The 25,972-nt window shown below is 30.0% G+C and overlaps 1 protein-coding gene across 1 annotated transcript in view; it reads right to left on the bottom strand.

Annotated features, from left to right (window-relative positions):
- The window catches only part of LOC147072188 (uncharacterized), a 117,096-nt gene that overhangs the window by 50,669 nt on the left and 40,455 nt on the right, over window positions 1–25,972 (bottom strand). The window contains exon 2 of the mRNA XM_085946423.1: window positions 22,278–22,370. The gene's annotated coding sequence lies outside the window, so the exon portion shown is untranslated. The remainder of the gene's footprint in view (window positions 1–22,277; window positions 22,371–25,972) is intronic.

Below are 25,972 nucleotides of genomic sequence, written 5' to 3'. Positions count from 1 at the left end.
GATCTTGCACATGGATTACAAAAAAAAGAAAAATCATATATTTTAAGACATCAAGGTAAATGATACAAAAAAACTGACGAAAAACATTTGGCAAGTTTAGTGACAACAGTATCTATTGGAAGATGGGATTGATCGCCATTTTAGTAGGAAGGTACAAAAATGTATTTAAGTAAAATAATTAAATTTTTATTATCTACAGGTGATGATCTAAGAGTGTAAGAATATTATTCATATGATAATGGCAGTAGGGATTAAGATTCAGAACAGAATGTAGAATCCCTGGATTAGTGTTTCCAATCCGGAACCCGGAATCGGTAAAAACTTATGATATTTTAAGCATTGTTTTAATTGTTTTTATTGAATACGATTTTCTGTAGTTAAAAAAATACTACCGATAAAAGTTCTTATGTATATTCTTTACGATCTGGCAATACCGATAAATATAACGATTTACACAAAGAGGATGGACTTGATTTATCATTAATTCATTATAGAACATGAAAAAAGCAAATAACACTTATAATATAAATATAAAAAAACAATAGCATATAGATATAGGTGCTTAATGAAATATTTTCATTAATTTAGTATTTTTTAATTTCATCTCTATTTTTTAAAAAAGAAAACTTGTATTTTATGTTGTACATGTAAGTACACAGTTTTACTTCTAGAACAAATAGGTGATTGCCGATGAATGTCATATTAATATTAAAGCTAATTCTGAGACCTCTAAATTTAGGATTCCGGGATTGCAAACTATTATCCGCATGTAGGTAGATACTTACTTATTATTTATCATCTCACCATGTTTATACTTTTCTACATTGCATATTATAATAATGGAGATGTGTAATTTTGGCCATTCTGTTCGAACCCTATTTGGAAGGGCAGATTATAAGTACCTAAGTATGTTATGTATTAATTTAATTAATGTGTCCCGTCAAATATTATTTTTTCATCTGATTTATGACAACTACATTGAGTCGGGAGTGTCGGAAGTATTTATTTAATGTAAATTAAAATACCAGTCACCGGTGTGAAATATCTTTTAGAAGTTGGTATTCTTGTGGGACGATAAATGATCAGATCAGTATGCTCAGCTGATCACTCAGTGGGCCCGCATAAAAAAAACAATGAAATTATGATAACGCGTTGTCATATTTCTAACAAGCCATCAGTCGTGTCAAAACATCTGTTGTTTAGCGAATGTAGGGTTGCAACATAGTGAACTAATTAACTTGTACAGATACATAATATAATGTACCTATATAGGTATTTGAATTAGTTAGTTTAGTAAGAAAGATAAAAGGTAGGCATTTCATTTGTTTCCCTTAAAATGCGGTGTAGTAGTGGCAGAGCCTAAGAAATTACAGGTTGAAATTTCACACCTGGCAAAGGCGTGTTTAAGGTGATACTCTACTTACCAGAGGTACCTAGCGGAAAAATACGAAGCTTGCAATTTGAGACATTTTTTGATAATTTATAATTTAAACTGTATTAATAAATATGTAGCTCCTATCTGAAAACATTAAAAAGAAAAATATTTTTATATTTAATGTCAAAGATAAGCTTACAAAATTATTGTAACAAGTGTTATACAATGTGAATTTGTCAAAGGATCCTATCTTATTATTACATATATTTTATGGTCATATTTATTATTAAAATTTAGTTTATTGAGTTTCTATGTTTTGTCTAAAGATTTTTGGCTAATTTATAGTATTAATATTTTTGAAATTTATTTAAAAAAAACATCGATTTTAAGGGCGGACGGCGGTCAAAATGGAGCTTTTTTCTATTTTCAAAGCATGATCCTGGACATTCCTTAAACGTTGTAGATAATTTATTTATATAATTTTGAAGCCTTATTATCCTTTATATTTATTTTAAACATTTGATGACTGCATAAAGTATTTTTATTACATAAAATAGTATTCTTTTAAACCTCTCGCTCTAATGTTTTAGAATATAGTCATATTTCAGTACATAAATGTGCAGTGGTGTTAAGATTTTTTACATTTATTAATTTTTAAACGCATTTATAAAACCATCAGTATAATTTATGTTGACATTATTATAGTGAAATATTTACGATAAAAAATTATATTGATAATCTCTGTGATCCCAAATTTGACAAGAATTAGGCATTTTATTATTCAAAAAATGGGCAAAATTAACACATTTGAAGATAATTCTAAAGATACTGAATATAAGCTATGTCTTTGACCATTCAAGTGTGATAAACATCCTACGAATAATGATTGCTTTATAATAATTATTGACCTAAGAATAAGGTAGTGTTTTTTTGAAATACGCCATTTCTTTTGGCATTCCCCAGTGGTTAAGCTACAACATACGGCCGTAGCCATAAATTGACAAACTATAATTGAAGTAGGGAGTAAAATGATGTTAACGCGCGTGTTTGAACATATACCTAACCGATGTTTTTTTAAACTCTTAAGAAAAATGTAAATGTGTTAAATTATTTTTAATTATATCAAATCGAGCTTCAATATTGGGACCATATCTAAATAAGATTTCATACAAATAAAAACTGTTTATGACCATAGCATGTAAAAAGTGAAATAAGATAACCTAAAATCTATGGTAGCCTATATGCTCCAGTTAGGAATAATATTTTATCTATTATGCGCATATTATATCAACTTAAATATTAAAATAATCTAGATGGTCACCATATAATAAATCCTTATGTAATTTTACAATTCTTTGTGTTGCACTGTAGATAGACTATTTCAGAGAAAATACAAGAACCGGGGCAAATAGTATTTTTGACCTCTCTCCCTTTAAAGTTCAAAACTATGGTGAAAAAATATAAATTTCCTTTAAGGTAAATATTTAATATTACAATACAATTCGACACAATTATTTAACTGAATCTTTTCTCGTCAATGTTGTTGATTGGAGAAAGTTTTTCATCGATATAATGATTGACTTTTTTTAAAAAAATGAAGAAAAAAATTGTTTGATCATCAGAAAAATCTTCTTATCTCCAATCAATTTTATGAAATTTCCAGTCACTTACGTCAAAAAACAGGTAGATACCTAGGGAAACGATTATTACGTATTAATTACGCTCATGAATGTACTTTTTATTTTTTTGACTGATAATGATAACAATACAATGTCATTCATTTCAAATTTTAGTGTTACATGTATGAAAAAAAGGCTAGTAACCCTAGATCAACACAGAGACAGCAATTTATACTCTGAATAGCACTCGGAAGATTGAATCAGACGTGGGAAGATAATTTGACAATAAAAGTCACAATTTTACATTTCGGCTAATGGGTGTCAGAATTATATTATTTTGAAAGGTTAGTCATCATCTCTCATTACATGATATTTGCATTTAAATGCTTTTAACTGCTTGACGTGACATATAACTTCACATATAAGATGAATGGAGATAATACGAGTATCTATTGTGCAATGAATAATAATGTAGATTGATTATATAGAAAATATATTATACATAATATTATGAAATTAATAAAACAATTAATATCAATAACAAGTATAATCGTGATTACTAAGACACCCATTTAATTACCAGTTCAGTAAATAAATAATATACATACTTATATACTTTATAATAAAATAGAATCCATTTATAACTAAGATCATTTATTTTATGTTTGCCAAGCTGAGACAATAAAATTATTAAATAAGTTCTTGACTTTTCTTAATTAATGTGTTCGCAACGGAGTTTAATTAAAAACTCTTGCTGAAATACTAAAAAAAATCCGTCAGTTAATCATTTTCTTATTTAGGATCACGGTTTTATAAGTGGATGTCATTATATTTGCATTATTTAAGTCAAAATCATTATTGAAAGCGTTCACTATAAAGCTTATATAAATTTAGTAAATTTCATTTATTTTGCGATGCTTTTGCTCATTGAATCGATGGGTATGATATTGAACTAAGAAAAGTTGAATAAGATATTTACATTTAAATATAAAACAATAATGAACACAACATAAATATGTCACCGTGAAGATGGGGATTTGATGACTTTGTGTCCATGTTGACTAACTGTTATCATGGAAAGTTGTGGCATTTAAATTTTATTCTGAATTTAGCAAAAATGTCATATTTATTTCTCTCTAGCTCCTCGACTATAAGGAATCTATTGATGACGATTCAATATTGATAGCATCTACAAAAATATACTTTAAGTTTAGTTTATAGGGTTACTATGTTATTTGGAACTCATGTCTGCCCACAAATTCTAAGCGAATGTAAGTATGGTCACTGACACCTGGGCAACGAATTTGTATCCTAAAATATCTGGGAATCCAACTATATTTTAATATGCCAACTATATTTTAATATGCCAACAATATTTTTGAATAATTCCTGTCCTATTTATAATTTTTTCAGAAATACTATAATTTTTACACATTCGTACTATAATCAGCATAAAAAAGATGGCAACGTTGCTAGCATACGCAAAATAGGTGAAAAAACCATTTACAGTTTAGCAGATAGACATAATATAAATATGTATGCCTATAGATAAAGGGCGAGTTAAAATAGAATAATATTTATAAAATGTCTAAAAAAAATGGCTGTAGGTACTGTATTCCGCATTCAGGTGAATCCGATAAAATTACAATATAATTGCATGAACGTATTTCTTATGTCGAAATAACTTTATTATGTAACGAGAACCAATAGCAGAAGTGTGTAAATGATATATTCAATTACCTTGACATTGATTGTTTGCTATTGTTTGTTTACAAGTTTATGCAATAATCGTCAGGTATTTTAATAGGCTGTAACGTAAGAAATAAAATATGTGTAAGAAAATTATCGCGTGTTAGGCTTTTTAGTTTCATGCACGACTTGATCTTCTCTCCTGTTTCTCATGTTTTTTTTTGCTACGATAAGAAATACTTCAGAAATATTATATTACACAAATATAAACACATCACTGCATATGTACTACATATGTTGCAAAAATTTACATGGCATGCATAAAACTCATCAACACTCTGTACTCTCTCTACCGTTCATATTTCATACACATTTTACAAAATTGTATTCATCCCTAAGGTACATCCCAAATTTTTTTTATAAAAATGGGTACCAATGTTCAATGCGGAGCAGAAATAATTTTGAAAGTCTTCAACTTTGAAGAATGATAATGAATATTATTATTATTATTGACACTAGGTAGTATGTTCCAGGTACCTACAATCATGGCCCCCACATCCTAAAGCGGGCCCCCAGGCCAGGATCTATGGAGGGCCCCCGTACATATCACCAAGGTTAAGGGCAGTGTGATTTTCTACAGCAGTATTCCCCAAGTAGTTTCCACGGAACCTCAGGGTTAAGGGTATTCCGTGTATTTTTAGCGATTTTTAAATAAATCCAGTTGATTTGTTGAGTTGTTGGCACTCATCATAATATTATGAAGCACTAATCGCGACCTCCTTTTGTGGTACCCAAGTAACGTGGAACCCTTCACCATAATCGATAAAAATGTTGTAAGCGTAAGTCTGGAAACACATTTAAAATAATTATTAAATAAAATTCAACACGTGAATTATCATTTAATTATATCAATCATCATGTCACATCAAATTACATATTTTTAAATGTTAATAAACATTCAGGAAAATAGCGACTTTTTTAGTATTAGAAAAAATTTGTGGGGTGTTTTCCCATTTAACTGATCGACTTGCCATGCCGGGGCCCCTCTAAGCCCGGGCCCCCAGGCTAGAGTCCTGTCAGCCCCTCTCCCCTTGTGGGGCCCATGCCTACAATAAGTAGTGTAACGATCATTTAGATAGGTATGTGTTGTTATAAAATATGCTATCAATTGAAAGTATTTTTGGTTTAAGATGCGTCGTAGGGCGGATCACAAGAATTAACAAAATGTGAGCGGAAACTAAAGCTAATTAAAGAAACATAATTAAATTTATAAAAAAGTTAAGTAGGTATCAATCGTTTAAACGTACATGTCCTAGTATATAATCTGAGTGGGGGTGTGCTTACCGATCTGTTTTAATATTGAAGAGTTCATTAGTATCATAATCTGCAGGCTCCGTTTATTTGGCCGCTAAACACTGGTTACGGCTTGTTTTTGAAGGGCGCCCAAAATGTTGGTACACTACTGATAGCTACTGATAACCATTTACTAAATAATAAGACAATTACTTTGTTATAAGAAAAGTGAAAAGGTGAATTTATATTCTACCATAGGGCATATAGGTGCATTTTCACAAATATCTAAATATATTATTTTATATAATTATTCTAATATAATATAAATGCGTAGCTCAGGAGATTTTACCGCTCACTACACAGATAATTAATATAATTAATAATTTATATACTAATCACAAACTTTTAAAACATTTTTTGAATGAAAGTTTTGCATTTAGTTTAATACACACATTTTTTTATTTAAACACATAAATAAGTGAATTTTTTTTAGAGATTGTAAAGTTTTGGCCAGGAAAACTATACATGCGAAAAAAAATCGGGTGTAACAATGTTCGCGCAGAAAACATTTTAAACATTTTAAGGAACAGTTCGAGGGAAGATTTTTTGTATTTTAATAATTTTTTATCGATAGAATTAATACTATTATTACTTAATGAACATAATATTATGGTATACCTTATGCTACATACGTTGATTATGTTATTGTTTTTATCTATGTAGGTACAGACGTGGGATATATGTATGTATATAATTCTTGTCGAAAAAATGTGAGCCAATTTCTTAAATAAGACACTAGGCACATAAAAAATTAGGTGGTATGGGAAATGATGTGCTTTATTGGTAATGGCTTATTCTAAAGGTGTTGGAATAGTCAAGTCGTGGGTGTTAGCCAGTCAGACGTCAATTATTATTGAGATTATAATATATATGTAGGCACATGCTTAACGTGGGTCGCTTACCATAATATTACCATGTTGTTACAAGGTGTCTATAATTATATGCTATTTATAATGTCATCCCAGGAAGATCGATATGCTTTTTTTATATTTTGCTCAGTTACTTATTAACTGCGTAAATAAATACAGATAATATCAATCGTCTAATTGATATTTTGATTTGCCAAATCATAATACATATATATTTTATTAGAATATAATTTCCTTGATTGAATAATATATAGAAATTCAATATCAACAATATCACCATGAAAATGAATAAGTCAGTAATGTATGTCTTGTTTTTAGTGATTTTGATTTATAATATGATAATAAATCAAAATTTAACACTATTTTTCAATGCTATTGTATATTTTAAAGTTTTGAGAGCTTTTGATAATAAACGCATTTGATTTAAAAGCTTCTTTTTTGAAATGAGTAATAATATTAGTTAAGTACTATTATGTTGTGATATAATGACACTGCCTAATAATATGATAAATAAAATTTCCATAATTATAAACCACAAAGACTAATCTCGTCTTATATTATCAAATGTTAGTACCTAGTACATATTATTTGGATTTGTTGATAGGTATTATTGTGTTTTATTAACACAACATAGGTATTTAAATTGTATCTACCTGATATACTTAGTATAAAAGCAAAAACAGTGTTACGTGAAAAATTAAGTAACTAATACGATTTTCTGTATGGTTGGTGAAATGGTGTCAGTTTCTTGTGGCAGTGAAGGCGACTCATGTGTTGGTTTCGCTACTTTCAAAATGACAATAACACCGTTCCGAAGCGATTTAGTCATGGTCGCAATGCCAGAAGATTGTTTTTTTCTCCATTTTTTATAAGTATGTGTTTCTCTTAAATGTCTTAAAAGTGTCATAATGTTTGTATTTTTAAAAGATTATCATAATATAACATTCACGTTCCAGAATAAATTATAAAACTCAAACGATATGTTATATTAAACAAGATTACAATGATTTCAAAATTATTCACCTAATGAAAGCCCGCAGACGAGGCAAAAAGTTATGATAACCAATAAATTATTTGTTTCCTAATAAAAAGTAAAAAAACCGGATGACGATTATTGAACACCCTATCTACGTTGTATAAAGCTCTCAATTTTGAGCGATGAGGTCGCGGATAAATGTACGTACACATGTGTAAAATCTCAGCGAAGAAACTTTTAAAAGCTTTCAGGCATGCTGTTTTCGCATTTTGTATTGTGTTGTGAGGCATAGCGTACGAAGGTCAGGTGTCAAATTAATTTTCGTAACATATGATGCGATAACGAGCAAATAAATCATTAACAGCTGACGTGAGGAACATTAGAGATAAATGTTTTGATAACAGGTGGGTGAGTATATGAGACGTGGTGCAAAATGAAAATTATTCACTGCCTAATGGAGCTTTAATAATTTTATTATTATAATATGACTAATTAATCTTTACCTAGCTGTACAATTCATTGCGCTTGCAAACATGCTAGTCGGGGGAAGAGCGATATTATATATATACTTAATAATTATGTTTTCTATGTTCTTAAAAAAAGCACAGGATTAATTCAAGATTTATATATACCTGTTCTACGCGACACTGATAGAAGCTGCTTACTTGAAATTGTAGTTCATATAGAAACATAAACAACTGTAAGTATTTGGTAGGATACTATGAGTCTAGTAATACAGTGGTCTCCAAACTCAACAAAGATGTGAGCTACTTTCAGAAATTGAAATTGTCTGGTGAGCTACTTATACATATTCCTTCTTTATAAGGAATAAAACATAAAATGCGTACTTTAATTATATATTTTTAAACAGAATAATAATTGAAATAAGTGTAAGTAATTGGCATTCACTTTCCTTCTTTTTCAATTCTCGGTGGGTAGAGTTGCTTCTTCGTAACTTTGCACTCCCGGCTGTAGGATGAAAATATTTTTTTACATATATTATCTATTTATTTTCTTATTACCACATTTATTAAATGTACAAGTGAATATCAATTGATCTAATTTTATGGCAGGTAATTAGCCAAAAAGGCGAATCAGTGTATGTAAAAAGTGCAAAGTTATAAAACGTATACTCTACCCTGTCAGTCCCATCCGAATGCAATTAATAAGATGTACATCTGTGACTCAGTTCAAGAAATACCTATATCATTACGGAGTCCAATAATAAAATTTGACAGGCAAGTTTGATATGATAAAATATCCTACGCGAGCTACCGAAAATGCTGCCGTGAGCTACCGGAAGCTTGCGAGCGACCGTTTGGCGATCACTGTACTAGAACATAATATATCATTTTTACGGTGCACCTGCGTAGATTAAATATGTCGTGTTAAAAATAGGTAGGTACATTTTGAAAATAGTAAGAATATTAAATAAAAAAATAGTTGTATGTAATACATATATATTGCGTTAATTGCGTACAAGATAAAATCATATGGAACGTTGTTTACATAGATATAATTAGGGAACACAAACATATTAATCTGTTCTGTGCATTTTCGTTAACTGCATAATAAAAATGTACATAGGTATAATTAAAATTAATTATACCTATTTTATATGAAAATATGACGAAATTCGGGAGCATTTTATAGTTTTTTTAATTGTCAATTATTGATCAAAATCATTTTGTATTCGTGTCAATCAACGCACAATGTTTCGGGTACTTATAATTCTTTAGTTTTTAAATAAACGAACACAGATAAATTAATCTTATATAAAACACATCGCTAAAATAAAGGACGAACGGTAACCCTAGACTCTACTAGAGGGAAGAAAAGTTCACGTTTTTTACCTGAAAACAACATCCACCGAATGCATACGAATCTATAATTGAGATCGTTTATCAATGTATTATGAGTATTTCTAATACCTACGCAAAATCGGATTTCCTTTTGGGAGTTTTAGAACAAGGCATAAAGTAATCATGGAATTTATAATGTATTAATTTACTACGCGTATGTCGTTTCGCCTACTCTTAGGTCAATGTTGAATAGCGATATAATTTGTTGACATAATGGATATTTGTGTGGAAATGAATTAAGTGAGGTAAAATGGATCACAGTTTGTCAGGTTACGGTTACCTTATGCATCGTGCGAACGGAATTTGTAAAGCATTGACATTTATTTAAAATTTGTCAACCTTATTATCAATTAATTTAAATAATTACAATAAGTATTCTGAAAAAAAACATAAGTTTTGTATTTATACATTTTGTTTGAATATTACTGGATATTGTTTTGGACATATTAAGTATTGGACAGGCATATGAAAATTCATCACATTAATAAAAATCGTGGTATATTGACTACTGAATTTACAAAAAAATACAAGAAGTGAAGTGGAAAAAATAGAAGATGGTAGACCACTTAAAATACTTCAGATCAGCCCAGAACATACGATAAATTTTAATATTGATGTGGCAAGAAAGATTTTTGAAAATCTTCTGCAATTCAGACATAAGTTTGGGCACTCTGTGGCGGGTGGTTAGATATCTGTATTGGTCCACAGTTAAGTAGTCTAGACTTTACGGATTCGTTTCCTGGATTCAGGATCATTTAGTGAAAACTGAGGCTTTGGGGAACTGGTTTTTGACCCCAACCCCCCTTTAAAAATTAAAAACCATGAGAAAAAATATACAATGTTAATTCTTGTTCACGGTATTTAATATTATTTATTTATATACAAATTTCACAATTTACACAAAACAATCTACACAAAATCTCGCCATTCGAGTCAGCTGTTATTTTTGGCCGTAGAATGTTTTTAATCCTTTTCAGTAAATATTTAGGTTGGTACTAAAAATGATAGTGCTTCTTCTGCGCTCAAGAACATGCTAAAAATCGAACCAGCTATGCGTTACTCGATATATGTAAAACAATGATAATGAAAAAGTTATGCTTTTATTGTAACATATATGAAAAATGAGACCTTTAAAATCAGGAGGATTGTGATAAACCGCCCTAACTGTCAACCCCTTTACCCTCTGATAGAAGGCTGTCGGATGCTACTAGGCAATCACGTTCCGAATAAGTATGTTGTCAATAATCCAAATAACTTATAGATAATATCAAACGCAAAAAACATGCCAAGTACTTCGGCCATTTTTTCTACACTCTACAGAGAGGAATACGATTTACCCAAAAAAGAAATTATCTTCGCTATGAATCCACCGTAAGTGGCATAATGTCCATGGCGTTTGTGATCTGATACGAATGGCCCAGGATAGGGAGGTGTATTGCAATGCCGTCGCGAACATTCGATGGGAGATGATACCAACAGAAGAAAAAGTAAATTCGTGACTTGATTTTTTTTTGTAGATACAAAGTATGAAACTGACAGTATCCTACTATGTACGTAATTTATATCGGTATGTATATATACAGACTGCATGTGTGTCACATTCCTCAAAAGCAAACATGTCGCTATAAAATAATAGTAATAAGTATACAATATTACGATAGCTATGCATTATTGTTAAATGTATCGAAAACAGTATAGGCTTTACAGTTTTTAAAAGTAATCATTATAGCAGAGCTGTCTGAAAATAATTCAAAGTTGATTAACCTGAAATGCTATTGTAGGCAAGCAAGCGATGTTAAGAAATAAAACAAACTCTTAGCCATAATGAAATTCATTAATAAGCGAAAGAAATATGAATAATATATATTAAACTGAATGAATCAAAGACCAAGACATTAGGATTAGACTTACATATAAAACGAGATTTTTGTAAAGATATTATATTTGTATTTGGAATATATTCAACATGGTAATTAAAATTGAATTATCACTATTTAATTATTAAAATTTATATAGTAGGTAGGTACTTACTAATTCCACTTATTTTAATATTAGTCAGGATCGGTTTCATCCGCTTCAAATAGACATTGTCAACTCGGCAAAAAGAATTACAAAAAACCGGTCCTGTCTGATATTAAAATAAGTGGAACGACATATTTCATTTTATTTTAATTATAATATGTACTATGAATATCCGCCAAGAATAATTATTATTGACAGATAACACCATGAAAGATATTCAACGTGATAATGTACAAATAGAATTATATTAATAAACACATGCTTCTATAATAATAGTCACCATATCTCTTAGTAGGTAATAGGTATAGGTATAAAATTTAACATTTTATAAAATTAGAATAATAGCCATGTGGTCATTACTCGATGTTAAATTTTATGGTAAAAATATCAAGGTAAATTATTTTATCGTTGTACAATAAGCGTTATGCTGTAACAGCGAGTAACGAAGTATCAATCTGCAATTTTGTAATGCGTAAGATGTTGAATTTTTTCTCTCTTCAATATTCGCATTGAAAGTACAAGTGGTTTAACCGGAGATACGCTGACCAGTTTTCTGAGAATTTCCATAAAAGATGCGCCATGTTTACCAAGAACCGCCAGAGAAACTATTGATACTGCTGTGGAAATTAAATCTGCAGAATCATTGGCAATAAATAATAGACTTAAATATATGTCCGATATATAATATTATGGTATCTCTCACTAAACAATACACATACCAACTATTCTGTAATATGGACCGGTATGTTGACAATCAACTTTGTGGCATTGAATAGAATACATTATATAATAATAAGCTAAATAAAACATCTAATCAATTCATAAAAATATACAGGTTTTATTAATTATTCACAAAACTAAGATCGAGCATGTATGATAAATATTGAGAATAGAAAAATAGTTGTGCATGATTTTTTTTATGATCAAATAATTTATATTGCCTACATACAATATTATTTTATTCCTTCAGATAAAATCCGAACAAACCTGAGTTTTGGGTTTATGCATCGCAAGACATCTTTTTTCGTTCACAACGATTCGATTATGCGATCCTTTTAAAACTTGTAAATCCCTCTGTACATTGTATAAGTAGGTATAGTTACACATGTGAAATTTTAACGTAGGTACATTAAGATATACTCCTTTACAATGTTTCAAGGATTGAATATATTGAGTTGAAGATTTTTGTAAGCATATCGAATACATTATGCAAATTGCCGTAATATATTTTATCGTTATTCGTTCAAAATTTAAGTGAAATATAGAAAAAATACATAAATAATATTTACTTATATACTTAATTATAATAAAATAATACTATAATAATGTTATAATATTATTATATTATAATTATAGCCTTACATAGTTACAATATCAAATGATCATAATAGTGTTAGGATTGTTAAAAAGTATTTATTAATATTAAATACTTCGAACTTTTGATTGATTGTTTCACTTCTACTATTAGGTACTGCGTCAATACTAATGTTATTGGAATTAGACCCAATCATAATATTAATTGAATAGTAGATTTATTTTAAACAATGTCTGAATATTTAAAAAACGATGTAATACAAAATTATAATATAATGATCAGAAAAACTTTACCCATGACAATATTCATAGGGTATTTTTTATAATAGCACCTTGCGCACAGTGACACTGGATTTTCATTTTAAATAACACGCGTTTTTATTATACGAGGGTGGGTCAATAAGTCCTTAGAAAAGCCGACAGGTGGCGCGACTAGTACTGTAAGCGGTTTGTTTTCATGCAGCGGCACTACCGATTCAGTATGCTGCGAAGTTTCAATCAGATTGGTCGGGTTGTTGTGTGTTTCTCGTACATTTAAAAAAAAAATTTGCTTGTGGAAAATGGAAAAATGGAAAATGAAGAAAATTGAGTTTAGAGCTGTTATTAAACATTTTAATATAAAAGGGTTAACAGCAAAGGAAATAAAAAATGAGTTGGATTTAGTTCACGGCATATCTGCTCCTTCACTTGCAACTATTTATAACTGGTTAAATGAATTTAAACGTGGTCGTACATCAACAAAGGATGAACCACGCTCAGGACGTCCTGTAGAGGTGACTACACCAGAAATGATCAATAAAATCCACGATATGGTGTTAAGTGACCGAAGATTAAAGTTGAGTGAGATAATTGAGGTTACAGGGATCTCAAAAGGTAGCGTCATTTCTATTTTACATGACAAATTGGGCATGAAAAATATTTCTGCAAGATGGGTGCCGCGTTTGCTCACAGTCGACAATAAACGCAATAGGGTGGTGGCCTCTAAAGCCCTGTTGTCGCTCATGCAACGCAATCCGGATGAATTTTTTCGTCGCTTTGTGACTGTGGATGAAACATGGATACACCACTATACTCCCGAGAGGAAAGAATAGTCAAAGCAGTGGATTGCGAAGGCAAACCATGTCCAAAGAAGGCGAAAACCGTAAAATCAGCTGGTAAGGTTATGGCTACTGTATTTTGGGATGCACGTGAAATTATTTTCGTTGACTATTTGGAAAAAGGAAAAACAATAACAGGGGATTATTATGCATCTTTATTGGACCAGCTAAAAAACAAAATTGAAGAAAAACGGCCTCATTTAAACAGGAAAAAAATCCTCTTTCATCAGGACAATGCCCGTGTTCACACATGTTTACGATCAATGGCTAAAATTGAAGAATTGAAGTTCGAATTGGTCGACCACCCACCGTATTCGCCAGATTTAGCCCCCAGTGACTTTTTCCTTTTCCGAAACTTAAAAAAATGGCTTAGTGGACAACGTTTTTTTTCAAATGAAGAAGTCATCGATCGGGCAAATGCTTATTTTGAGGACCTTCCGAAAACTTATTTTTCTGACGGTTTAAAAAAAATTGAGAAACGTCTTACCAAGTGTATTGAGCTCCAAGGAGATTATGTTGAGAAATAAAAAAAAATACAAAAATAAAAACTGTTTTAATGCTTTTTTCTAAGGAATTATTGACCCAACCTCGTATTACGTACTTACGTGTTTATTATAATACAATAAAGACTCATCGATTATTAAAATAATGAAAAAAAATGCTATATTATTAAGCTTTAGGTATTCTTAAAAAAAATGTGATTGATTCTTCGAATTACTGTAAATAATTACGTATCCACGTTTCTACCTAAGTAATCAACTAATCAATATTGAAATCTTAAAAAGCTTGCTTGGAAATACTTAGATGGATAATAATTACGTATTAAAGACAGTATAGGCGGCGTCCTTGGCTCATATGACCCTGATTTCCCTCTGACCGATGAGACAGCTTACATTAAAAAAATACTTAAAGTTTATATAGCTACAAAACCTGAAGTGAGGTACGCAAAGAATTTGTAGAGGCTTTTTTATATCAAAGTAATGGTATGTGGTCAAGAGATCGTGAGAAGTGGCAAGGATAAAAATGCTTTCTGTTTGTATTAAAAGAAACGTGAGGCTTCTTTGGAATTCAATTATTTGTGTATTATACCGCTGAGTTCCATTTTCTAATAAACTGATATTAGTATCTACATTGTCATAGGAAACATGACTTAAAGAAATAGGAAATTATTTATTTTATATCATCAAATCATAATATAATTAATAACATTGCATATTTAGTTTGACTGATGAAATGTTAAGCCAACACAGTTAAATATAAATGTAGTACCTATATTCTTTACTACGCATTTAATTAGCTAATTTAATATGTACCGAAGCGCTTTACACGAATAGTTGGTTCGTTAGAATATTTTCAGTTGACAGAAAATTACATGCATGTCTATGTCTGAAGTCCTTCCTTTATTTACAAAAAGACCGTCGTGGACATGCAAAAAATAGCAAATAAATTCTGTCACTCAAACGTCATAATGTTAATAAGTACCATTTAAAAAAAATAATAGCGATAAATGGCGGACAAAAATATATACTTATTAATAGTAAACATGTTACTTACTCGTAGCTATCAACTTATAGTGGAAGATATAGTTATTTATTTTAAAAATATTATACATATTTTGAACCATCACAAGGTCCATGAATTACACAGAAAACTAAGATATTGATGTACATCGTACACAATAATTGTCATACAGTAGAATCTCACGAATGTGAATCACATAATATAGCAATAGGAAATCCTGAGATAATGCATAGGTTCAAATGGAAGATCATGTGACGCATACATAATAATATAAGAACCAGTAAATTATGGATGAGTATGGAGTTCAGCGCAATGGTAGACCATAATATTATAGTCCAGCGATGGCACGCTAAAAGTTTTCGACGCCACGCCAAAAAAATAATAATTAATATATATTATAATTAATAATTGTATTAAATATGGAAAATTTCTTTTCTTACCTTCTTGATTGGATGCAATTAGAAAATTTTGAAATAGAAATTATTGATTTGTAATCTAATCCTATTTGGACTGAAGAATTTGTAAACATGCGATGAATGTATTGGAGAATTATTGAAATATCATTGGATTTCTCAAATTGAAAAATCGGAATGCTGAATTAAAAACATGGAAAAGCATCCCTGACTAGAAATAGGTTGACAAAGGAAGATTCAGCACTATGTATTAATTTTCAGTCAAGGACAAAATAAGCATGACATAAAAAGTCTCGCAAATGACATGAAACAAAAAACATCAAACAAAAATTAGTGTGGTTATTAAATGTTTTTATACTTTTTTTTATGTGTTTAATTTTTTTATATATTCAATAAACAATATAGCTAACAATGTACCCAACTGTTTCTTTAATTCAATAAATATGATATAGATTATATCATGTGTATCCCTAAAAAGGAATGGCACGCGCCACGAATTAAAAAAATCGGATTATTTTGGCACGCCGATCAAATTCTATATGTCATCCCTGGTATGGTCTATACAAGAAGTATCCGCGAGTCGCGACTCTCCATACATAAAAAATTGCTCATACTGAAATTGACAGGACAACAAACAGTAAAAATAAAGTAAGCATAGTAGGTACCTACTTCAAAAATAATTAAAAGTTGACTGTACTATGTTTTTAGCGGTACAACAAATGAAAACAATACAATTTTAATAGAGGACAGTTTTGAAAACATGGCCATTTTATTGGAAGAAGGGGATATAATACGGGTGATTCCCCTTCCTAAACATCGAAAATAGGTGTGGATGTAACGTATGCCAAGTTTGGTGCACGCTTCAAAAAGTGCAGCATATTACAATAAGAAAACAAAATAAATCTATATGACAAATTGTTTGTGTTTTTTTATGTTTATATTTATTTGTTTATATGTATATGTATAATATGTTTATATTAAATTTGTTTATGTTTATCTAAAAATATCGTATGCTGGAAAATACAATTATATCTTCGGAAATGATTTACACTAATTTTTTTATTGTGTGGATTTTTCCCAATTTATTTGTAGACAATATTTTCATATTTCCACAACATTCTCATAATAGTACAATTTTTTATAATCAATACTTGTCTGAACCATATATGTATATACAGCTGGTTGAAAAGTAGTGATGTTGCCTTCTTTGACCAGTTAAAGCCATCCGTATGTCTAAAACAACGCTGACATGTTGTTAACTGAAAATTCCTTGTAGAGACAGTGCATCATGCCAAAGAAAACAAGACTATTATGGAGGTTGATTTGAAAAGCAAATAATGCGAACTGCACCCTGATGAATGCAGGAACAGATTTTATAAGAATTTTATAAATTGCATGAAAGTATGGTGACGATAATACGCAATCCGGTTTTTATATAAGTTTAGTAATGTTTTGCATTAATTATTTTTACAACGTTTTTATTAGCTCGTATTCTTGTTTGTTCGGTGGTTGTTTGTCCAGTACAAATCTTTCAATCGATTTTTCCCGACTAGCTAGACATTTGAAACTTTTAGAATATATCAGAACACGATGCCAATGCATTCTTTTAATACCTTTAGCCATCTTTAAGCAGAATTGAATTCATTTTCAGTTAATTCTGTTTTGTATGGAAAGTTATTTCAGAAAAATCCGTAAAAGTAAAAGACTATTATTGGTTGCTAAGGGGGTGGTCCTAGCAACTAAATTATTAATATATACGTGCGTTACTATGGAAATAAAAATGACATTTCAGTATTCTATATTTGTTTGTTTGTTTGTTTGTTTTATATTTACTTCATATCAAGTACAAGTTTGAGCATATTGAGCATAATAATTTAACAGAAAATTTAAAAACGTTGTATTTAAAAAGTTCTTTTTATCTTGTAATTATTACTAATGAGGTTCAATATAATAGAATGTAGTATGTAGGTATGATATTTACATACAGAAAGAATGTTTTGAATTATAGCGAATGCACGAAAACGATTTTGTTAATATCTAGAAGAATATTAAAAAAAACACAATGAAATAGAATAAAGGCGATTATTTTTTTTTTCAAAATGATTTATTTACACGATTAAAAAAGCAGTCGCAACTGAATCCAGATAACAAAACGTCGCTATTATAGGATTGGTTTGTCGAATATCCGTTTTTGTCGAAATCGACCTTTTAATGCAGAATGATATTTTGTATCTAAATGGACCAGAACCATCCTTTTCTTTAAATTGCTTTGTAATGAAAACAGCATTCATATGCTGTAAAAACAACAATTTAAGTACAATATAGGATAATCAAATTTGTTTTTCGCAGGGAACTCAGAAATAATGGGAACTGAAATACATAACGGGTAAGGCGATAGCAGGTAACCGACTCGAGTAAGGAAGAATTCGGGTTAAACTTACACACGTCGTCGCTGTAGGATTGGTTTCCCGAATATACCAAATGTTCAGGAGACGAAAAACAAATTTCATAATCCTATATTTTAATACATGGAGATATTTAAATTGATATTTTTACAGCATATGAATGATGTATTCATTACCATTAAAAAGTAATTTAAAGAAAGGGATGGTTCTCGTCCAATTAGATACAAAAAAATATTCTGCATTAAGAGGTCGATTTCGACATAAACGGATATTCGGGAAACCAATCCTATAGCGACGACGTGTCAAGAATAAGTTTTACGTCGAATACTGAAAACTGCTCTCGGTTTATGCATTTACGCTCATTTAATGTTGGTGTATTAAACACACTATTGCACGTGCATAATGCGTGCTTCATTTTCGTAGGACACTCACACCTATCGGTATTCTATTTTTATTATCTGTTCTGTGGTTTTCGTCTCCAGAACATTTGACATTTGGTATATCCGAAAAACCAATCCTACAGCGACGAAAAAGCAAGCAAACAGTTGACAACAATTCATTTAATATCTGTTGTATTAACATAGGTCATAGATTGTTATATTAAATGATATACACGTACACAGACAAAAATAATTGTCCTAAGCGTTATTAACTTATGTAAATTACGTTCTGTGTATGTATAATGTTTTTTAAACACCTAATAAATATATTAAATAATGGATTTACTTAAAGTGAAGATCTTTTTAATCTAATGTCAAATTTTCAATAAAAACAGGTTGTATAATTAAATACTTGAGTTTTCAATTATAAATGTTATGTCACGGCGAGCATAATATTATGATATGAATAATTAATCGTATCGTTTAACCCGTTATAATAATATAATAATTATTCAATGACAATTGTGTATTATCAAAGTTTTCCAATAGTAAGTAGGAATTCGCTAAATAGTTTTACGGGAAGCAGAGATCATTGATCATTGAACATACCAAATGTAACGATCACATGCACAATAAATTAACGAACAGGTGCCTTATGTTATAACTTATGACATGAAGTCACCCGACGACATGACGTAATTGTGACGTAACCTCAATACACGCATCGAGGCTCACCATAGATATTATTATGCTGAAACACCTATTTGTGTATGGGGACAATGAATAATGCCAGTATTTGAGTAGTGTTAATTTCTCAAATGCTATTATCACTCCGGTAGAACGTCACAATGATGAAATATGACGTCATGTCGACCGGGCGACATCAACTCGCAAGTTACAACGTAAGGCCCCAGGTGCTTTACTGTTAAAGATATTATTTCATATTGAAATCCTAATACAGTACACTATCAGTAATCCGCCGCTCGATTATCCGACAACTACTATAATCCGCCGTTATTTTTACTGTAGAAAGCACAAGATCAAGCTCTATAATTCGCCGGTATTCGATTGTCAAATTCAGTAGTCCGCCGCGTACAAACAACGCAGATGAGACGGGTTTATTTTGAAAACTTCTCCTTCGTAAAACGTACATTCATCGCGAAGAACGTAATGTAGGTAGTAGGGAGGAAAGTGCCCAAGGACCGCATCACTTACGCCGTGCTCCAACGTAACCGGGACAGACAAAATTAAGCTTTTGGTCATAGGGAAAGCCAAGAATCCTAAGCCATTTAAGAATATCGGCCTCACTGGTTGTGTCAAGTAATTTACTGTTAATTATTTAGTTAATAAACTTAGATATATGAATAATTTAGTAAATACTTGATTTTGATTATAAATAAAACCATAATTTTCTAGTACAAATTTCTCAAAAAAACTATTTTTACGAAATACCTGTTTTAATTTTTACCATATTTTGTATGTATGCACTATTATCCGCCGCTTTTACTAATTGGACATTTGTCTGGTTTATGGGGTGGCAGATTATTGAGATAGTACTGTACATATTGTATTAGAATTTATATGTTTATTTGAATATAAATCATTTGTGCAATCCGTATTAAATGAAAAAAATTATAAAATAATCTTTCAAAAATCTGCATATTTTGTTGTGTTAAAACACGTTTCTAGCCTGGAGACTAAAAAAGGTCAAACCGATACGATCATAACCGCTATATCTGAACTAATTAACGGGTAAGCGAAGTGGCTACTGGACTGACTGCCATGAATAATATCATAATAATTCATTACTTTATAAACTACCGGTTGCTTTGAATTAGAAACGGGAGAGAACACATAACTATCATGCACAGTTACCTAAGGCTTTTGTAAGCTAATAAATATGATTGAAATTCGAAAACAAATGAAAATGCTTAGTCGTTGTGCTGTATCCAAAAAGCGCATTGGGAGATTCATCATTCATCAATTCAAAACGATGAAGAGTCTATTCTAATAATGTACATTGCATAACGATTAAGAATTAAGACAGCTATAAAAATGAATGATAAATGACACCGATATGAATAGTGTAAAAATAAAAAAAAATACTTAATTCATCTGATCAAATACAATATAACATAAATAATTTCAGAAAAGTAACAACTAAGCTGCCTGTGTGTAAAAATATTCATAAAATTTTAGCCTTACACATTTTTTTACGAAACATCTCAATTGAAAGAGTAATATTTCAATATTACATTCAACGACTAAAAAAACATTAATATCTACAAATAAGAAAGGAAGCCGTAACCTTTCATGAATTTATAAATATGAAGGTACACACATATTGATTAATAAAAATATTGAAGCGTTTTTATTCTTTGTCTAGAGATGATTATTAGACTAGCAAAGATGTTTTATGACAGTTCTATTATAAAACACGAGATGGCGTATTGCAATGCGAAAAATATTTTATAAAAATTAAGTTTAAAAACTAGATAACAAATGAATGTTAGCTTGTACACTTTCCTTTATTTCTATTTTTGTAAGGGTGGCGATTATTATAATTACAGCATTTCATATTTTTCGTGTTCTACAATAAATAATTTTCTTAGTAAATTTCTTGCCGTTTTTCATTTTGAAACGCACATCACAACAATGGCGTCAGTGTTGCAATGTTTACTGAAAATTCAGTAGATATTTAATATTACACATCTGCGTCACACTTGCGTGATTTCTAGAAGATACTTATGAGATTATAACAGCGCCCTTCGAAGGCCACTAATCCAGGTATAATCGTTAATTTATATATATGGCAACGTCGTGCACCTTTATAAAAAATATTTTATGTAAGTCATATTTTATAAAATGTAATTTATTACACTATAAAGATTTTATAAGTTATTTGTCAAAAATCTTTGATAGTCTAATTCTAATATATTATGCTTAACCAATAATTCACTAGTAAATAATTGTATAAGTGTTTTTTTTTTAATCATTAATAACCATGTCCTTGCTTTTTCGTACAAGGTGGTTGTTAGTCATTTTGGATAACAAACACCTAGGCTTTGAGAAAATCGCATACATATTTTGTGACCTTATCGGGATCGAGCCCAGAGCTCCCGGATGGAAAGCCAGCGCGTTACGCACTGCACCACAAGAGCCGCCTGATATTTTTTTCGTTATAAAACTCATAAATATTATTTTCAATACCTTATTAAAATATTTATTAGAATTATAAAGTTTAAAAAAATCGTCGTCAACCTATCGTATTTTAGGCATATTGTATTTATAATTAATTGTTTATTTTAATTTATTTACAGTACTGAGAATGTTATGTTAACATAAATTAAAAAAGATTTGATTCTAAATTAAAATAACTCACCTCAATTATTTATAAAGGCCAGACTTATAAGAAGGAACGGCATATTGCGACAGCAATTCACGGTCTTACGGTCACTGTTAATCTTGAAAATACCTGTAATAAAAGAAAATAAATCATTGATTATTATTGGAAGAAAATTTTCTGTCAGATGACACAATGCAGTAACCATAAATTCATCGGATAGGAAATTATTATAGTTCACATAAAATGTACAGCTATATTCTTGAAGATTAAGGCTTTTATAACTTGAGTGTTTAATAAGTAATCACGGCGAAGTAAATTTGTATAGCTATAACGGAACACGTGAGTTAAAAACAACCAATAGAGTAGAAAATCGTATTTTTTGCATTTTAAAAGCACTAAAAAGACATCAATATGAGTATATTTTATCTTTTACATAAAACATTTTATTATAACCTACATTATATCGCTGTGCGAACTTATTTGCTGAAGTGTGATTTTGCCTTGTTTGTTTTGGCAATGAGTTTCTGGATATATTACATCAAATAATGGATTGCGGGGAAAAAATAACACGCTAATTAACGTCATGTGCTAGCATTTTTGTATAATATGTATTTTAAATAAGTGGGTGGCTATTGAAAAAAACATTTCCGCCAAAACGACCGAACTGATACGTGAGCCAAATGAAATTAAATGCAACATTATCCAATTGATATAGATACATGATATTCTCAATACTGTACTTAGGTATACTGATGAATAAATATTTGAAATACTTATATAGGTACGTAAATTCTTACGTAAATACATTAAAATTATTTAAAACACATACATTACGTAAAACATTTAAAATTCACTTTTATAGTAAAATGCTAAATTATGATTATTTTTAAGACGTCAATTTTTGCCATTAAAAATAATCGTTCCAACAATGGAAGGATTTACGATAATCGAATAATTGTATATTTTTTTATGACAACCGAAGAGATTGGACATTGGAAAAGTATTTTTTTTTTATAATTCATATTTATGGCGAAAAAAAGTACAACTTATAGCCATTATAAAACAATAATAATTCTGTGGTTGCAGGGTAAAAGTTATTACGTCGCGTTTAAAAGAAATTAAGATTTTAATGCCAATATGACGTGTGTGTATAAATAATAATTGTGCTGTTTTTTGTGTATCATAGATTTTGTCACATGTAAGCAAAATAAATAGATATTATAATTTACTTTTTCAAAACATTGAATATAACACAACACCAAAAACTAATACAAACCTAAATAATGTAAAAGAAAGCAATATGTGAGTCTCAAATAATATTGCCCTGTGTAACAGCGAGTTACTCAAGTCTGCTCTCCGGACAATTAAATTACGGCATATAAATTAATCTTGAGGTTTTATTTTACTTTTCTTTATAAACCGGAAGATAAAAAAACTTAAATTACACTTAAAGTTATCACACTGCTCATAACAGTTTTTCGGGATTTACTCAAAACCAAAAAACCCTGAGATAGTTAGCTAGAGCTACCGATTAAATTATAATCCAAAGTATTTTAAAAACTGTGATTTGTTTCTAAACCGATTATCTCAGCTGCAATAAAAGTGACTAACACTTTTACCCCTAAACCACAGAACTGTTAAACGTAGGTAGTTACTAAATACGAACAAAAAGAAACAAGACGATATTTTATTTAAATATTATTTCATTAAAATGTTGAAAAATGGTATTGAAGTATAGTTAACGTTGTTCACCTTCGCTTTTAATATTTAAGTTATCTTAATGTATGCACTGATTACTATACTTTCATACCTAGTACCAACATCATTTGAATGCGGAACTAACTTGACAACAAGAATTTGTCAACTAATTACCATACAAGAATGGTAATTTATGTATATCCACGAAATGATAACAAGAATAATAGCAATGTATGAATAATTGCCATAGCAGGCTATTAATTATTACGCAATGCCAATAACCTGCATTTATCTTTTGGGCAATGTCAATGTAATAATAATTATTTTTTATTCTAGATTAAATAATATACAGAAAATTTATGAATATAACATTATTTGTTGAAAGTACATTACTTGAACAGCTTGAAAAATATAATACTATAATCTATTTTGAAAATGCAAAAAAAAACCTTGGAATGAGAGGGATACGAACACGCGCTAATTATTAGCAAGTAAAACGAGTTTACAATTAAATTTGGTATAATCATTTGCCATATACCTATAAATCAATTTAACAATGTACTGTATTGCTTTAAAATTCAAAGATGATAACCAGTATTTGACCGTATATCACCACAGATATTCGGGGTGATGTTATTTAGAAATGTTTGCAAAATTGATACATGGATTGGTATATCATGGTTAATAGCGCCTGCCTGTCAAGAGATGTGTGATCGAATCCCATTTGGTTCAAGATTTTTTTTTATGTATATTAATTACTATGTTATGACTGTATTCACTATAAGTACAGAGTATACTTTTGGTATACTATAATGTAGGTATGATTCTTAGGTTTTCAAAATTAATAATAAAATTATTGTGTTTAATGTGCTGCCATTTGGCTAAATATATAAACGAATAAACGGTACGTGGAATTTAAAAGTAGGTACCTGTATAGTTAAACAGAAAAAAGTAACTAAGAAGGTATATTACACTTTGATATCAGCTTATCTTACAGAAATCATTTTGTTTGTGGGAAATACAGTTCACTTTATTTGTGAAATCATATTTAAATCTCATGATTTCATATCGACGCAGTCGGTCGGTATGTATTCTTTCGTGATCAAAATAATCATTGTTACATCCTCTCATAATATCTACAATATGTATTACGTGAGAGTGGAAAGTATGCAGACATTCGTTGACGATGTCTCATCATCATCTCATGTCGTGACATAAGAACATGATTAATGTTACACGGATGCGCAGCCGTCTGTGAGTGTTTATGGATGGGCAAGAATGCGTTTTATTGAAACATAAAAGCAGATTTTGCATAATATATTTTATTTAGAAAATGTTATGTTATTTATAAGGTAATCGAAAAAAACTACGTTATAAAGGCACATGTAGATAGATCGCTATTTAGCTCGAAACCTCACGTAGTTGCTACTACCGACCTGAGATCGCCATAAGTACACACATATAGCCACGATGGATTGTGACGTGTCTGGATGTACAGTAATATCGTAAACTACCCTCGAAACAATGGAACTCAATAGGTCTACAGTTGTAATTTTGATTATCTCATTGAATTTAAAAGTATGTTATCAGAGTAAGAGCAGATGCAAGGTATTCTAGCAGACTGTACGAGGATTAGTTTTTAAACATTCGCTTTACACATCGAAACAAATACTTGAATTAAAATATACAATAATATGTACTGATTGAAATAAATCAAAAACTCAAAATTGCCGCCCCTTCCCCAAATAAAATTTTTATATTTCAAATTTCAGTCAAAGGAAAGTATTTTATTGTCATTACAATATTGCCTTATTTTACCTATTGAATAATATAACATTCTGAATTATAATATAAAGCATCTTACGTCGATAGATATGGAGCACGGAGTATATCGAAGAAACACAGAAACATTTATAAATAAATACTCAATGTCACGAAAGTCAATTGCACCGCAGGCGACTTCTATATATAACACTACACTAATAATTTTTTTTTAAAAATTGTCGGACTATTGCCGCTCACTAAATCCTGTT

The sequence above is a fragment of the Rhyacophila brunnea genome, unplaced genomic scaffold, assembly GCF_057557595.1.
Source record: "Rhyacophila brunnea isolate RB1 unplaced genomic scaffold, BYU_Rbru_1.0 scaffold_2, whole genome shotgun sequence".
In the NCBI taxonomy this organism is placed as follows: Eukaryota; Metazoa; Arthropoda; class Insecta; order Trichoptera; family Rhyacophilidae; genus Rhyacophila; species Rhyacophila brunnea.
This window is presented reverse-complemented; position numbering and strand designations above follow the sequence as displayed.